We start from the raw sequence: 17563 nt of genomic DNA, 5'->3' as shown, positions 1-17563 counted from the left end.
CACTTCATCTTCCTGGAAAACTTGAATTTTCCATTCAATAATCTGTGCTCCCTCCTCTGTGAATCTGTTTTGACTTAATAGACTGAACAATCCTATTTTCCTGGGATTTCCCAGCACTATTCTCATACCAGCAATCACAGCCAGCTCCCTCATTTGAAATCATATACTGTATTCCCCACACTTTTAAACACAGTCATTTCACTCTCAGTGAACCAGTTATTTTCAGGTTAGCCCCTCTCCCCCAAAACACACATTCAGTTCCTCAGTTTGTTTGTTTGTTTTTTGAAATTTCATATTTCCTCCAGGTGAAAGCCTGCTCTTCCTTAAATTGTTCTTGAACTTTTCCCACTTCGTTTGTGTTCTTTTTAAAATCCCTTGTCTCATACTCTCTGTTTCTGCCATGTTGTACTTTATTGCCTTAAATATTTTGTAATATAATTATTGTACTATTTTTTCTTTTTTTTGGTATTTGAGACAGAGTCTTGCTCTGTCACCCAGGCTGGAGTACAGTGACGCCATCTTAGCTCATTGCAGCCTCAATCTCCTGGGCTCCAGCAACCCTCCTGCCTCAGCCTCCCAAAGTGCTGTGATGACAGGCATGATCCACCGTGCCTGGTCCTGGTTACATTATTTTTTTGCAAATATTTTTATTCTTACCATACAAATTCAAATTTTAAAAAATAACAATTACTAACATGTTTCCCTCTCTCCAAGTAATTAATATTTTCAGTTTGGAGAAAACCATTTCAGGTGTCTGGCTCTGCCTATTTATGGATGGATAGAGAGAGGTAATCTAGAGAATAAAATAGTGTCATCTTATAAACCTGTTCTTAATAAAATCATTACTTTTTTTTTTACTTGACTTTGAGGAACAATTAATAGAAGTAAAACTAAAGATATTGCTGAAGTTTGAATATTTTTTATTACAAGAAATATTAGTTCCTAAATTATCCTAAGTTATTCTGTACTTATAAAGTCACATCTGAAAAACTGAAGAAGTTGCAGTACTTTCAACTATTGGCTTCAAGTATTTTAATCTCCACTGTGGAAGATAAGATTATTATACACATAAACAAGTAGCTTCCTATTTCCCTAAGTATTACTTTCCATTTTTTGTTTGGTGTTATATTTATGTTACAAAAATTATGAATGTATATTTCTTCTTTGTAACCATAATCATCCAGAGTTGATAAATATTAGGTCCTATGTGTAAACAGATTCAGTGCTTGTTCAATACCTGTATTTTTTATCATAGTTCACATCTCATTAACTATCTTTGTATGTTTTGTAGAAAACACTTTAATGTGAAAAAAATTAAAAGTAATATAACAAACAAAAATAGATATAATATGCATCTGTAAATAAAATATAGGATTATTTTAAATATTTTATCTCTTAATTTCTTAATATCTTTGATATTTTAGATCAGAAATATATTTAATATATGTATCATCTTACTTTTAATATCTTCAGAATGTGTATAAGTAGTATTGAACTGTATGTAATTTACAAATAGTAGGAAATCTTCTATGTATTGACTTTTAAAATCAACATTTGGTACATATAGGACTAGTCCATTTATTTAGATACCATATAGTAAAGTTTATTTTAACTATACAACCATATCATGTTTATCTCTTCACCACTGGCATTTGGATTGTTTCAATATTTTGCCAGTATGCCAATATTGACAGTGCTACAGTGTGCATTCCTATATATGTCTTGTGAACAACACATGGATGTGTTCTTTGTAATGCATACCTTGAAATAGAATCACTGGCTCATCAGTATAGGCCTATTTAATTTTATTAGATATTGCCAAATTGCTCTTTAATGTGGTTTTGCAAATTTACATTGCCAGTAGCTATGTATGAGAGTACACATTGTTTATCAATGCAGTGAATATTTGATGATTTCACATCTTTCAGTTTCAAAAATTTGGTGGGTATCACATGCTATTTTCTAACTATATTAATTTCCAGATTCCTGATTACGAGTGAGGCTATGTATTTTTTCATAAGTTTATTTCCATTTGGGCTTCTTCTGCACATTTTCTATTCATATGTTTTTTGCTTTTGGTAAATTATAACATTTGCTTTAAGCTTATCAATCTTACACATCTGTTACATGTGTACAATCATTTTCTTCCAGTCTGTGGCTTATATTTTATTTCCTTTGTAGCATCTCTATTATGAAAAGATTTTAATATTAATGTAGTCAACTTTATAAATTATTCCTTTTAGCATTTGTTCTATTTGTATGTTCTTTAAAAATATCCCTAACTCCAGGTCATATGATTTATTTAAAAAATTATGCAGTATTGACTTTCACATATAGGTCTTTTATCCATCTTGAATTTACTTTGGAGAATATCATTTAACCTATATGGATAAATATTTTTAAACTATCACTTATTGAATGAATAGTCCATGCTTTCCTCCTCTGATTTTTAAATAAACATTTTATTTACAATATACTGTAATTACAATACAAACATTTTATTTACAATACAATACAATACACTATTTATTTTTAAATAAACATTTTATTTACAATACTTAGGAAAGTAAAACCTGCAAAATAGCTTTTTCTGGGTTTCTCCAATTTAAGGGTATGTATACCTCTTTCCCATATTCTGCGTTTTAGTAGCATGTCATTAAGCACAGTCCACACTCAAGGTTGAAGGTATATTAAGTTCTATTTCCCAGAGGAGGGAGTATCTACATAAGTTATTTAAAATTCTCCTCTATGAAAGCTTTATCTCTTCTCTCTTATGTACTTATTCAGTCATTAATTTATAATAGTATAGATTTATGAATATTTTATTCTTCAAATTATTATCCAGTAGTACCATTGTTATGTTGTTGCTCAAATTGTTTTCGCTTTGGCCATTGGTGACTCTTGGATTGGCTCTCCTGGGTCCCTTTGGTGCAATCACATTCTTTTTTTTTTTTTCTTTTTTTTTGAGACAGAGTCTCGCTCTGTCACCCAGGCTGGAGTGCAGTGGTATGATCTCGGCTCACTGTAGTCTCTGCCTTCCGGGTTCAAGTGATTCTCCTTCCTCAGCCTCCTGAGTAGCTGGGATTACAGGCACACACCACCATGTCCTGCTAATTTTTGTAGTTTTTAGTAGAGACGGAGTTACACCATGTTGGTCAGGCTGGTCTCGAACTCCTGACCTTGTGATCCGTCTGCCCCAGCCTCCCAAAGTGCTGAGATTACAGGCATGAGCCACCGCGCCTGACCACAATCACATTCTTTTCTTCTCCTTTCTTTCTGTCCATTTTCTTCTTTTTTGTCACAAGATGCTCCAAACCCATTCTGCATGTTCCCTGCCCCAGCCCTAGAATATGTTGTCTTTCCAAGGAGTTTTTTTTTTTTTTTTAAATTTAAGAATGGTAATAAATCTAAGACATGGGCTCTGGGTGTATTCATTGCTACTGGGGCATCACTGCTACTGGGTCCTCTCAGAGGGTGGAGCTAGGAAGTAGCTGTATATATCTTGACCCATATACACATGTACACACTTGCTTGTTTATTTATCCAGTCATGTGTTACCTTCACCAAGCTAAATATGAATTTATACCGTCACCTCCAACTCTAATCCAGTACTGCATGTTTCATTCTTGCTTTCTCCTCTTGCTTCTCTGTAACTTCCCTTTCCAACAGACAGAAACCTGGATCCCACTATGCATCATCCATTTACTTATTGGTTTGACCCTAGTGTATTTGGAAAGCAATTTCAAAATAATAACCCCTACTTTCATGAGAATCAAATTTACTAACTAGAACAATGTTTATGAACAATTTCTTTTTTTAGCTTTATAATTTCCAGTCAAAACACTATTTTCTGAAGTGATGGGTTAGGTCATTTTCCCCATGCCCTTTAGTGGTCACATCATTCATTTATACTACCGTGAGATTCCCATGAGACAGTCTGCATTATATCCTGGGTTGCCCCAAATTCCTGGCCTTTTTTTTAAAAAAATATATGCATTCAAGTTTACTTTTTGTGCTGTAAAGTCCATGGACTTTGACAATCTCCACTGATTTCCAGTATCTCTTCAATCACATAAGCGGGCTGTGTATGTAACTGAGACTCCTTCTGGGCATTCTTTTCTCCTCCAGTGATCTATTTGTTTTTTCCTGTGCACTATAATACTTTTGTGCTTGTCACACTTTTTTATTTTTTCCAGAACTTCCTTGAAGCATTATTCTTTTATATGTATTGAAAACCAGCTTCTTACATTTCACATAAACAAGATCAAAATAGACTTGGGGATAATTGGCACCTTTATGCGATGGGTTTTTCTATTCATGAACATAGTATATCTATCTTTCCATTTATTTTTTTTTTCTTTAGTTACTTTTTTTTTCTTTCTTTCTTTTTTTTTTTTTAATTATACTTTAAGTTTTAGGGTACATGTGCACATTGTGCAGGTTAGTTACATATGTATACATGTGCCATGCTGGTGCGCTGCACCCACTAACTCGTCATCTAGCATTAGGTATATCTCCCAATGCTATCCCTCCCACCTCCCCCCTCCCCACCACAGTCCCCAGAGTATGATATTCCCCTTCCTGTGTCCATGTGATCTCATTGTTCAATTCCCACCTATGAGTGAGAATATGCGGTGTTTGGTTTTTTGTTCTTGCGATAGTTTACTGAGAATGATGGTTTCCAATTTCATCCATGTCCCTACAAAGGATATGAACTCATCATTTTTTATGGCTGCATAGTATTCCATGGTGTATATGTGCCACATTTTCTTAATCCAGTCTATCATTGTTGGACATTTGGGTTGGTTCCAAGTCTTTGCTATTGTGAATAATGCCGCAATAAACATACGTGTGCATGTGTCTTTCTAGCAGCATGATTTATAGTCCTTTGGGTATATACCCAGTAATGGGATGGCTGGGTCAAATGGTATTTCTAGTTCTAGATCCCTGAGGAATCTAGAACACTGACTTCCACAATGGTTGAACTAGTTTACAGTCCCACCAACAGTGTAAAAGTGTTCCTATTTCTCCACATCCTCTCCAGCACCTGTTGTTTCCTGACTTTTGAATGATTGCCATTCTAACTGGTGTGAGATGATATCTCATAGTGGTTTTGATTTGCATTTCTCTGATGGCCAGTGATGATGAGCATTTTTTCATGTGTTTTTTGGCTGCATAAATGTCTTCTTTTGAGAAGTGCCTGTTCATGTCCTTCGCCCACTTTTTGATGGGGTTGTTTGTTTTTTTCTTGTAAATTTGTTTGAGTTCACTGTAGATTCTGGATATTAGCCCTTTGTCAGATGAGTAGGTTGCGAAAATTTTCTCCCATGTTGTAGGTTGCCTATTCACTCTGATGGTAGTTTCTTTTGCTGTGCAGAAGCTCTTTAGTTTAATTAGATCCCATTTGTCAATTTTGGCTTTTGTTGCCATTGCTTTTGGTGTTTTGGACATGAAGTCCTTGCCCACGCCTATGTCCTGAATGGTAATGCCTAGGTTTTCTTCTAGGGTTTTTATGGTTTTAGGTCTAACGTTTAAATCTTTAATCCATCTTGAATTGATTTTTTTATAAGGTGTAAGGAAGGGATTCAGTTTCAGCTTTCTACATATGGCTAGCCAGTTTTCCCAGCACCATTTATTAAATAGGGAATCCTTTCCCCATTGCTTGTTTTTCTCAGGTTTGTCAAAGATCAGATAGTTGTAGGTAAGCAGCGTTATTTCTGAGGGCTCTGTTCTGTTCCATTGATCTATATTTCTGTTTTGGTACCAGTACCATGCTGTTTTGGTTACTGTAGCCTTGTAGTATAGTTTGAAGTCAGGTAGTGTGATGCCTCCAGCTTTGTTCTTTTGGCTTAGGATTGACTTGGCGATGCGGGCTCTTTTTTGGTTCCATATGAACTTTAAAGTAGTTTTTTCCAATTCTGTGAAGAAAGTCATTGGTAGCTTGATGGGGATGGCATTGAATCTGTAAATTACCTTGGGCAGTATGGCCATTTTCACGATATTGATTCTTCCTACCCATGAGCAAGGAATGTTCTTCCATTTGTTTGTATCCTCTTTTATTTCCTTGAGCAGTGGTTTGTAGTTCTCCTTGAAGAGGTGCTTCACATCCCTTGTAAGTTGGATTCCTAGGTATTTTATTCTCTTTGAAGCAATTGTGAATGGGAGTTCACTCATGATTTGGCTCTCTGTTTGTCTGTTGTTGGTGTATAAGAATGCTTGTGATTTTTGTACATTGATTTTGTATCCTGAGACTTTGCTGAAGTTGCTTATCAGCTTAAGGAGATTTTGGGCTGAGACGATGGGGTTTTCTAGATAAACAATCATGTCGTCTGCAAACAGGGACAATTTGACTTCCTCTTTTCCTAATTGAATACCCTTTATTTCCTTCTCCTGCCTGATTGCCCTGGCCAGAACTTCCAACACTATGTTGAATAGGAGCGGTGAGAGAGGGCATCCCTGTCTTGTGCCAGTTTTCAAAGGGAATGCTTCCAGTTTTTGCCCATTCAGTATGATATTGGCTGTGGGTTTGTCATAGATAGCTCTTATTATTTTGAAATATGTCCCATCAATACCTAATTTATTGAGAGTTTTTAGCATGAAGGGTTGTTGAATTTTGTCAAAGGCCTTTTCTGCATCTATTGAGATAATCATGTGGTTTTTGTCTTTGGCTCTGTTTATATGCTGGATTACATTTATTGATTTGCGTATGTTGAACCAGCCTTGCATCCCAGGGATGAAGCCCACTTGATCATGGTGGATAAGCTTTTTGATGTGCTGCTGGATTCGGTTTGCCAGTATTTTATTGAGGATTTTTGCATCAATGTTCATCAAGGATATTGGTCTAAAATTCTCTTTTTTGGTTGTGTCTCTGCCAGGCTTTGGTATCAGAATGATGCTGGCCTCATAAAATGAGTTAAGGAGGATTCCCTCTTTTTCTATTGATTGGAATAGTTTCAGAAGGAATGGTACCAGTTCCTCCTTGTACCTCTGGTAGAATTCGGCTGTGAATCCATCTGGTCCTGGACTCTTTTTGGTTGGTAAACTATTGATTATTGCCACAATTTCAGCTCCTGTTATTGGTCTATTCAGAGATTCAACTTCTTCCTGGTTTAGTCTTGGGAGAGTGTATGTGTCGAGGAATGTATCCATTTCTTCTAGATTTTCTAGTTTATTTGCGTAGAGGTGTTTGTAGTATTCTCTGATGGTAGTTTGTATTTCTGTGGGATCGGTGATGATATCCCCTTTATCATTTTTTATTGCGTCTATTTGATTCTTCTCTCTTTTTTTCTTTATTAGTCTTGCTAGCGGTCTATCAATTTTGTTGATCCTTTCAAAAAACCAGCTCCTGGATTCATTAATTTTTTGAAGGGTTTTTTGTGTCTCTATTTCCTTCAGTTCTGCTCTGATTTTAGTTATTTCTTGCCTTCTGCTAGCTTTTGAATGTGTTTGCTCTTGCTTTTCTAGTTCTTTTAATTGTGATGTTAGGGTGTCAATTTTGGATCTTTCCTGCTTTCTCTTGTGGGCATTTAGTGCTATAAATTTCCCTCTGCACACTGCTTTGAATGCGTCCCAGAGATTCTGGTATGTTGTGTCTTTGTTCTCGTTGGTTTCAAAGAACATCTTTATTTCTGCCTTCATTTCGTTATGTACCCAGTAGTCATTCAGGAGCAGGTTGTTCAGTTTCCATGTAGTTGAGCGGCTTTGAGTGAGATTCTTAATCCTGAGTTCTAGTTTGATTGCACTGTGGTCTGAGAGATAGTTTGTTATAATTTCTGTTCTTTTACATTTGCTGAGGAGAGCTTTACTTCCAACTATGTGGCCAATTTTGGAATAGGTGTGGTGTGGTGCTGAAAAAAATGTATATTCTGTTGATTTGGGGTGGAGAGTTCTGTAGATGTCTATTAGGTCCGCTTGGTGCAGAGCTGAGTTCAATTCCTGGGTGTCCTTGTTGACTTTCTGTCTCGTTGATCTGTCTAATGTTGACAGTGGGGTGTTAAAGTCTCCCATTATTAATGTGTGGGAGTCTAAGTCTCTTTTTAGGTCACTCAGGACTTGCTTTATGAATCTGGGTGCTCCTGTATTGGGTGCATAAATATTTAGGATAGTTAGCTCCTCTTGTTGAATTGATCCCTTTACCATTATGTAATGGCCTTCTTTGTCTCTTTTGATCTTTGTTGGTTTAAAGTCTGTTTTATCAGAGACTAGGATTGCAACCCCTGCCTTTTTTTGTTTTCCATTTGCTTGGTAGATCTTCCTCCATCCTTTTATTTTGAGCCTATGTGTGTCTCTGCACGTGAGATGGGTTTCCTGAATACAGCACACTGATGGGTCTTGACTCTTTATCCAACTTGCCAGTCTGTGTCTTTTAATTGGAGAATTTAGTCCATTTACATTTAAAGTTAATATTGTTATGTGTGAATTTGATCCTGTCATTATGATGTTAGCTGGTGATTTTGCTCGTTAGTTGATGCAGTTTCTTCCTAGTCTTGATGGTCTTTACATTTTGGCATGATTTTGCAGTGGCTGGTACCGGTTGTTCCTTTCCATGTTTAGCGCTTCCTTCAGGAGCTCTTTTAGGGCAGGCCTGGTGGTGACAAAATCTCTCAGCATTTGCTTGTATGTAAAGTATTTTATTTCTCCTTCACTTATGAAGCTTAGTTTGGCTGGATATGAAATTCTGGGTTGAAAATTCTTTTCTTTAAGAATGTTGAATATTGGCCCCTACTCTCTTCTGGCTTGTAGGGTTTCTGCCGAGAGATCCGCTGTTAGTCTGATGGGCTTCCCTTTGAGGGTAACCCGACCTTTCTGTCTGGCTGCCCTTAACATTTTTTCCTTCATTTCAACTTTGGTGAATCTGACAATTATGTGTCTTGGAGTTGCTCTTCTCGAGGAGTATCTTTGTGGCGTTCTCTGTATTTCCTGAATCTGAACGTTGGCCTGCCTTGCTAGATTGGGGAAGTTCTCCTGGATAATATCCTGCAGAGTGTTTTCCAACTTGGTTCCATTCTCCCCATGACTTTCAGGTACACCAATCAGACGTAGATTTGGTCTTTTCACATAGTCCCATATTTCTTGGAGGCTTTGCTCATTTCTTTTTATTCTTTTTTCTCTAGACTTCCCTTCTCACTTCGTTTCATTCATTTCATCTTCCATTGCTGATACCCTTTCTTCCAGTTGATCGCATCAGCTCCTGAGGCTTCTGCATTCTTCACGTAGTTCTCGAGCCTTGGTTTTCAGCTCCATCAGTTCCTTTAAGCACTTCTCTGTGTTGGTTATTCTAGTTATACATTCTTCTAAATTTTTTTCAAAGTTTTCAACTTCTTTGCCTTTGGTTTGAATGTCCTCCCGTAGCTCAGAGTAATTTGATCGTCTGAAGCCTTCTTCTCTCAGCTCGTCAAAATCATTCTCCATCCAGCTTTGTTCCATTGCTGGTGAGGAACTGCGTTCCTTTGGAGGAGGAGAGGCGCTCTGCATTTTAGAGTTTCCTGTTTTTCTGTTCTGTTTTTTCCCCATCTTTGTGGTTTTATCTACTTTTGGTCTTTGATGATGGTGATGTACAGATGGGTTTTCGGTGTGGATGTCCTTTCTGTTTGTTAGTTTTCCTTCTAACAGACAGGACCCTCAGCTGCAGGTCTGTTGGAATACCCTGCCGTGTGAGGTGTCAGTGTGCCCCTGCTGGGGGGTGCCTCCCAGTTAGGCTGCTCGTGGGTCAGGGGTCAGGGACCCACTTGAGGAGGCAGTCTGCCCGTTCTCAGATCTCCAGCTGCGTGCTGGGAGAACCACTGCTCTCTTCAAAGCTGTCAGACAGGGACATTTAAGTCTGCAGAGGTTACTGCTGTCTTTTTGTTTGTCTGTGCCCTGCCCCCAGAGGTGGAGCCTACAGAGGCAGGCAGGCCTCCTAGAGCTGTGGTGGGCTTCACCCAGTTCGAGCTTCCCGGCTGCTTTGTTTACCTAAGCAAGCCTGGGCAATGGCGGGCGCCCCTCCCCCAGCCTCGCTGCCGCCTTGCAGTTTGATCTCAGACTGCTGTGCTAGCAATCAGCGAGACTCCGAGGGTGTAGGACCCTCCGAGCCAGGTGTGGGATATAGTCTCGTGGTGCGCCGTTTTTTAAGCCGGTCTGAAAAGCGCAATATTCGGGTGGGAGTGACCCAAGTTTTCCAGGTGCGTCCGTCACCCCTTTCTTTGACTCGGAAAGGGAACTCCCTGACCCCTTGCGCTTCCCAGGTGAGGCAATGCCTCGCCCTGCCTCGGCTCGCGCATGGTGCGCGCACCCACTGGCCTGCGCCCACTGTCTGGCACTCCCTAGTGAGATGAACCCGGTACCTCAGATGGAAATGCAGAAATCACCGTCTTCTGCGTCGCTCACGCTGGGAGCTGTAGACCGGAGCTGTTCCTATTCGGCCATCTTGGCTCCGCCGACCTCTTTAGTTACTTTTATATTGTTTTTCAATAAAGGTCTTGCACATTTTTATTAAATACATCACTATGTATCATAACATCTGTATTGTTAATATGAATAGTATATTTATTTCTGCTACATTTTCTATACACTATATTGCTATCCTATCAGAAAATTACAGCTTTCCTTCAGCACAGTGTCATCTTTGTCATAAATAAAGTATGTAGGCATGTTTCTAGAATTACTGTTTCTCTCCCTTTGGTCTGTCTATCTCTGTAAAATACCAAACTGTTTTAATTTATTTAACTTCCTAGTAAATCTATGTAACTGTTATATCCACGTCTCCAACCTAGTTTGTCTCCAAGAGTATTTTGGTTACTCTTGGATCTTTTCATTTCCATATATGTTTTTGGATCAGTGTTTTAAGTTTTACCAAAAATTACCGTAGATAGTTTCATTATATTGAATTTACAGATTGACTTGGAAATAAATTACATTATAATACTGAGTTTTCTGACCCATGTAATTGGTAGTCTATTTATTGAAGCATTCTTTTTCTCAATTTAACTTATCTCATGTTTTTACTGTAAAGATATAGACACCTTGTGTTAGATTTATTACAAGGCATTTGACATTTTCATGATATCTTGTAAATTTTACTTTATGTTTTACATTTATATAGCTGGTGTATGGAAAAACAATTGATTTTGTGTATTGATTTTAAATCCAGTTACTTTTCTGAATAGGCTTATTAATTTTAATAACTTAACTATAAATTCTCCTGGAATTTCTGTGTGCACAGTCATATCATTTGCGAAAATCATGATCTTGTTACAATCTTTAGCATTTTATCCCCCTTTTAATGAAAGAAATAATACCTCCAGTACAATGTTGAATAAAAGCTATCGTGGGTGCTGTAGACTGAATTACATCTCTCCCCAAAACTCATCTGATGAAGCCCTAACCCCTAGTGTGGTAAATATCTGGAGACAGAGTCTTTAGGAAGTAATTGAGATTAAATTAGGTCATATGGCTGGAGCCCTAATGCAAAATGACTGTGGCCTTGTAAGAAGAGAAAGAGATTTCTCTCATGTGGGCTACAGTGAAGATATGGCAGTCTGCAAGCCAAAAGTGAACCTTCACCAGAACCCCACCAGGCTAGCACCCTGATCTTTGACTTCCAGCCTCCAGAACTGTGAGAAAATAAATTGCAGTTATTTAAGCCACCCAGTCTATGATATTGTATTATGGCAGCCTGAGCTAAATAGTATGGTGGACTTACGCATTTTGTTTCTTCTCTCAAAGGAAAAGCTTTTAGTATTTTGCCATTTAGGATGATGTTTGATATGTTTTACAGATATCCATTACTAAGTTAAGAAATTCTTTCATTTCTATGAAGCTAAGAGGATTTTCTTTCCCTTAAGATGAATATTACATTTTATAAAATGCTTTTTCTATATCTGTGAAGATGATTATAGTTTTTTCTACTTTAATATATGAATATAACAAATTACATAAATAGTTCTAATTTTAAACCAACTTTGCATTTCTGAAAGAAACTCAGGTTACAATTGCTATATTAATTTTCTTAATATTTTGTTTAGGGTTTTTATCTCTATATTTACAAGCAAGTTTGGCTGGTAGTTTTTCATTCTTTTATCACCTTTATCAGATTTTGTTATGAAAGTTATGATAGTCGTATACATTGTTTTAGGGGCATGTATATTTGTCAAGTTAGTCTAAGCTATTTTGTGGTAACAATTAAATGCCAAAATATCTTAACACAATTAATTCTGGCTTGCTTCATAGTCCATTATAGTTTAGGTTGCCCCCTTGGCATAAAAATGACTAAGATATCCAGAATCTGCACATATTGTGAGGCTCCCATATTAAATGGATGGTTTCTGAAGTTTCCACGTAAAGGGAAATAACACTTTATGGCCTGTTCTGGAATTTTTATACATAATTTTTGCCCATATTTTATTAATTTGCATCTAGTCACATGGCTGTAATCTAACTGCCAGAAAGGTTGTGGAATGTAGTGTTCCTTTGTGCCCAGCGAGAGAAAATAGATGAGCAGTTAGACACTCTTTATCACAGGGAAAACCTTCATTGTCTATTATTATCTGTAAGAGTGTGTTGAAGACTGGAAATATTTCATTCTTAAATAATTGGTAGAACACTACAGTGAAGCTATCTGGGCCAAAAGTTTTCAATGTAGAAAGGTTTCAAAATATGGATTTAGTTTTTCTTAATAGTTATAGGAATATTTATGTTTTCTATTTTATTCTCAGGTCAGATTTTACCAGAGTTCTTCAATGCAGTTCATGGCCAGTGAGCATGAAAAGCTAAAGTTGCAAGGATTTCATGGCAATTTTCTTTACAACTGCTGCTTTTAATGAGGAAAGGAGAAAAACAGTTTGCTTCAAAGTTGACTTCATGACCTTTGTATGTCCCACAGTGCCATCTTTCAGCTCACCAGTCCTCAAGGCATTGCCTATGTCCCATGCCAAATCTAAGAGCTCTAAAACAGTATTGTGAAGATTCATTTCTATTTTCTTTTTCAGAGCACTATTTTAAAAATTTCCACTCTTAAGGCCTAGAGATCTCGTCAATTGTTTTGGCATATTGTCACTGAGAGAGACATGGAGTTCTCCCTATTCACTTTAACACTCACACATTCCTCAAACCACCTGTAAGAGATAATCATCTTCATTTTTGTCCAGTGAAATTTTATGTTTCTATTTTTTTTCTCTGCATGCCTATAACAAGCCTCTAGAACTTGCTAGAAAGTGAGGTCTCTCCTGGTGAGTAAGTTTCAGACAGAGATAGAAGGAAGCTCTGTTATAATTTCTGTGTATCTGAGAGTGATGGTAAGCTGAGTGCGAGGGCTACTGGCCCAGGCTGTCACCATGGGAATTGGGTATCACTTAAGTACTGATTGAAAAACAAAAACAACAACAACAAAAGTAGAAATGTAGGATGTTCTTCACATCCTTGGAAAGTGAAAACTGACCACAAATGAAAGGCTTCCTAGCCATGTGCCATCTTCCCTGGGGAGGGATGCCAGAAGGCGAATCTTCTTGCACATCTAAAGAGGATTCTCACAACAGGCAGGCTTGTGATTCTTTCCAAGCAGCTACATTCCAGGAGCTTGGCTGCACATCAGATACAGGGACTCAATCTGTCCAAGGCTGTGTTGCTGAGGCCACACAGGCAGGCCTGTGGAAGGCCTTGGCCTCCATTGGAGAAGGGTATCTGAGGCCTCCATCTCCTCTCCACACCCTAGTTGGAAATTACAGCTGTTAGCTTATTTTTCCACCTACCAAAGATGTTTGTCTGTGTTTATAGGGAGGTGGAGAGAGTGGCAAAGTGAGTTGGCAATTTTTTGTGATCTGCAAGCAGTGATGTGCTGCTGGCTGGTGACAAGTCAGTGACATCACATTGCTAGGGTAAAGTTGTCTATGGTGGGAGTAATGACACCACAGAAATCAGAGCTTTTTATTCATTTATGTATTTACCTATTTTTGGAGGGCCTGTTGTTGAACAGGCATATGGTCTATGACCAGGTCTATGGTCTACTAATCATAGACCATAATTGCTGCACACTGCACTAGACTCTGTAGTAAGTGTCTTACAAACAAATCTCATATCATCTTCCCAACTCTCTGGAATGTGGGGATTGCAATTTTTTCCATTTCACTGAAGGAAACAGAGGATCTAGGAAATGAAGAGACTTCTCACTGTTATATGACAGCTCTTGGAAGATCTGGTCTTGGGACTTATCTCTATACCCTTCTCATATCAGCGTGTTGCCTTTTCCTTCCATCTGCAAGGCCTTCCCTGGGACCCTTGTCCCTTGCTGCAGAGAAGCCAGCTGGTTCTGAGAAGGCATGTCTGTCTTTCTTGTTCTTATTATCCAGGATCTGTGGCTGTCTGCTGCTTGCCCCACCCAGTGAACACTCCAAGACATGAGGGGTGGGACAGGTGCTCTCTCAGTGTTTGCTGGTGCATGTGCTGTGCCGGGGAAGAAACTGAGTGCACATGTTGGGTGAATTGCCTGAGGTACCCCAGCATTGGTTCAACTCTGGTTGAGCATCCACTCTGCACAGACACTGTGCTGAGCATGTCTGGGGAGGGCAGGCCATCTACTGTGGTCCTTGCAAAAGACCCTCCATCGGGCAGCTTGCTGTTTAATATGGGAAGTGAGAGAGATGTGGAAATGCCAGCAGAACAACCTGGAGTGATGTGTCAGGTGCGTGGGCTGAAGGTGGTGTGGAGGGAATAATTACCCTCAGCTGCGGTGGCAGAAAGGGGCTGGGCTGTGAAGAAGGTGCAAGATTTAGAAAGTGACAGTGCATGGAGCATTCCAGGTAAAGAGGCAGTGCATGTGGGGTAAACCTGGGTGGGGACCCACAGTGAACTCTGGGGAAGCCTCGGGTCGTGGGAAAGAAGAGAAGATGTAGAGACTGTCAGACAAAGGTCTGAGCTCCAGCCTTGAGAATTAATAAACTTTGGGCAACCTAACTTTTCCAAACCTATTTCTTTTCTTTGTTATTTTTCTAGAAACAAATGAAGAATACTAATATCTGCTTCATAGGTGTTGTTTGAATTAGAAAAAAATAGATAATACATTTTAAAATGTTGGTGCAATGTTGGACATGAAAAAGGTGCCAGAGAACCCGATTCAGAGTTCCTTTGCTCTTTTCCTGGGTTTAGATTAGGTGGAGAACAGGGCTCATGGGGGGAGCCAACTTGAACATGAGATTGGGCCACATCATGGAGGGCCTGCAATACGAGATTAGAGATTTCTTTCTTTTTTAAATTTTACTTTTATAGATTGAGGGAGTACAAGTGCAGTTTTGATACATGGATATATTGCGTAGTGACGAAGTCTGGGTTTTTAGTGTAATCATCACCCGAATAGAATACATAGTACCCATAAGGTAATTTCTCCTCCCTCAGCCCTGTGCCACCCTTCTGAGTCTCCAGTGTCTGGTATTCTACTTTCTATGCCCATGTATACACACTATTTAGCTCTCACTTGTAAGTGAGAGCATGTGGTATTTGGCTTTCTATTTCTGAGTTATTCCGCTTAGGATAATGACCTCCAGTTCCATCCACATTGCTGCAAAAGTGATTTTATTATTTTTTATGGCTGAGTAGTAGTTCCTGGTGTATATGTACCACATTTTCTTTATCTGGTCAAAGATAATGCCCGTGTTGATGGGCATTTAGATTGGTTCTGTATCTTTGCTATTGTGAGTAGTACTGTGATAAACATGAGTGCACATATCTTTTTGATATAATGACTTCTTTTCCTTTGGTGGATAACCAGTAGTGGGATTGCTAGATCAAGTGGTAGTCTTATTTTTAGTTCTTTGAGAAATCTCCATTCTGTTTTCCATAGGGGTTGTGCTAATTTACATCCCACCAATGATGTATACGCGTTCCCTTTTCTCTGCATCCTTACCAGCATCTGCTATTTTTTAGGTCAGGGATTTCTATGCTGAATGGCAGATGGATGAGAGTTTCCATCAGGAGTTGGCCATGATCATGTGGCACTTTGGGAAGATGAGCTGCATGAATAGGCTGGAGAAGGAAGCTGTAGACTCCTGGGCTAGGGAAGGAGTGAGGGTGTAGTCGCCAGGGGCAGCTGGAATGGAGGAAGGAAATACAGCAGAGGGTTACTGGTGGAGTTGGACACTGGTGGGAGGTGACCTGGAAAGAGGAGGAGGGCAAAGGGTGTTAAGCTGGGCCCTTCTGGGTCTGCCTGCAGCCTCATTCTGCACCTCCTGCCACTGCACACACACTTATTCTGTACTCATGTTTACCTTTCAGTATTTTGCAGGAACTCCAGGGCTTCCTTGGAATGGCTGGAGGAAGCCTTGGGCATCAAAAGCAGGAGCAGGTTGTTAGTATAGGCCTGACGTGGGACTGTGCTGCATGCATAGGAGCCTGAGATGCCCTGCCCACGGCCTCAGGACTCTTTCCGTGACTGCCTGCACTCACTGGCCACCACCTCTCCCTAGGCCCATCATGGTCACTGCCTGCATAATTCTGTCATGCTGCATCTTGCAGGGGGTGGGGCTGCCTCAGGGCAGGCACTGGAGTGTGTTAATATCCCCCCATTGACTGTTACAGATGGTTTGTCATGGGTCCTGATGTTGGTTTTTAAATACTTTCTGCCTTGGTTTTATCACTAGCTTCTTGTTGCTTCTTCTCAGCTAGTAGGGTGGTATTTTCTCTGGAAACATTCTTGCCTCATCCACTTCCATTCTCCTGCCAGTAAGACATTTAGTCTAACAGACCAGGGCTCCCTACCTCCATATCCTATATTCTGCATCCTTGTTCCTTCTGCCTGGAAAACCCTAGTCCTCTGCTTCTCCAGGGCATTGATATCTGTATCTGTCCTGCAAGTGTCAATTCAATTGTTCCCTCCTCCAGCAGGCCTCCCCAGATCCATTTAGGTTGGGTTGAGGAACAGCTGGAAATGTGCTCCTGTTGGTCGGGGAAAAGTTAGGGCTGCTAAACTCAGAGCCTTCAAAGTCTGCTGCAAAAATATGCATTCTTCATTGTGGGAGTTAGTGAATTCCTACTGGATATACTGTAGACTGAGACATCAGGAGGGCTCAGACAAAGCCTTCGACAGGAGTCATATTTAAGGTATGGCAGAGGAAGATGAGAGAGATCCGTGGTTTGGGAGCTTGGTCAGAAGCCTGGGAGCTGAGATGCTGTGCTATTCCAATGAGTAGGTATTTCAAGGATGTGTCTGTCTGGGGTTGATAAGCAGAATTCCCTGGAGGCTTCTGAAACTCTGCCTCCCACCACCACTGAGAATTACTGCCATGGTAGTTATGGCAGAAGAATGTTCTATCCCTAGATGTGATGGGGCATGTGAAGCTAGAAAGAGTACTGGATTAAATGACAAATTAAATCATCAGTGTTGTTTGAGAGTCTGTTTTATGTCAGGTGTAGATTACCTATAATGGTGCATGTTAAGCAGCAGCGTGGGACTTGGCTGAGTTTAGTTCCCTCTCCTTTATCCATTGAGAGAAAAATTTAGTTGCATGCTCAGGGTGCAATTTAAATTACAAGGAGTACAAACCAAAGTTGCAGAAGTGAGGGCATATTATTATTGAGAACTTTAATGGTGAGAGGAAAG

General features: G+C 39.4%; 1 protein-coding gene across 4 annotated transcripts in view; it reads left to right on the top strand.

The window, feature by feature from the left end:
- Positions 1–17563, top strand: part of GRID1 (glutamate ionotropic receptor delta type subunit 1) — a 777975-nt gene that overhangs the window by 683676 nt on the left and 76736 nt on the right. The gene's annotated exons all lie outside the window — the stretch shown is intronic.

Source organism: Pan paniscus, chromosome 8 (assembly GCF_029289425.2).
Source record: "Pan paniscus chromosome 8, NHGRI_mPanPan1-v2.0_pri, whole genome shotgun sequence".
Classification (NCBI taxonomy): Eukaryota; Metazoa; Chordata; class Mammalia; order Primates; family Hominidae; genus Pan; species Pan paniscus.
Note: the sequence above shows the minus strand (reverse complement) of the source record. Positions and strands in the feature narration are given on the sequence as shown.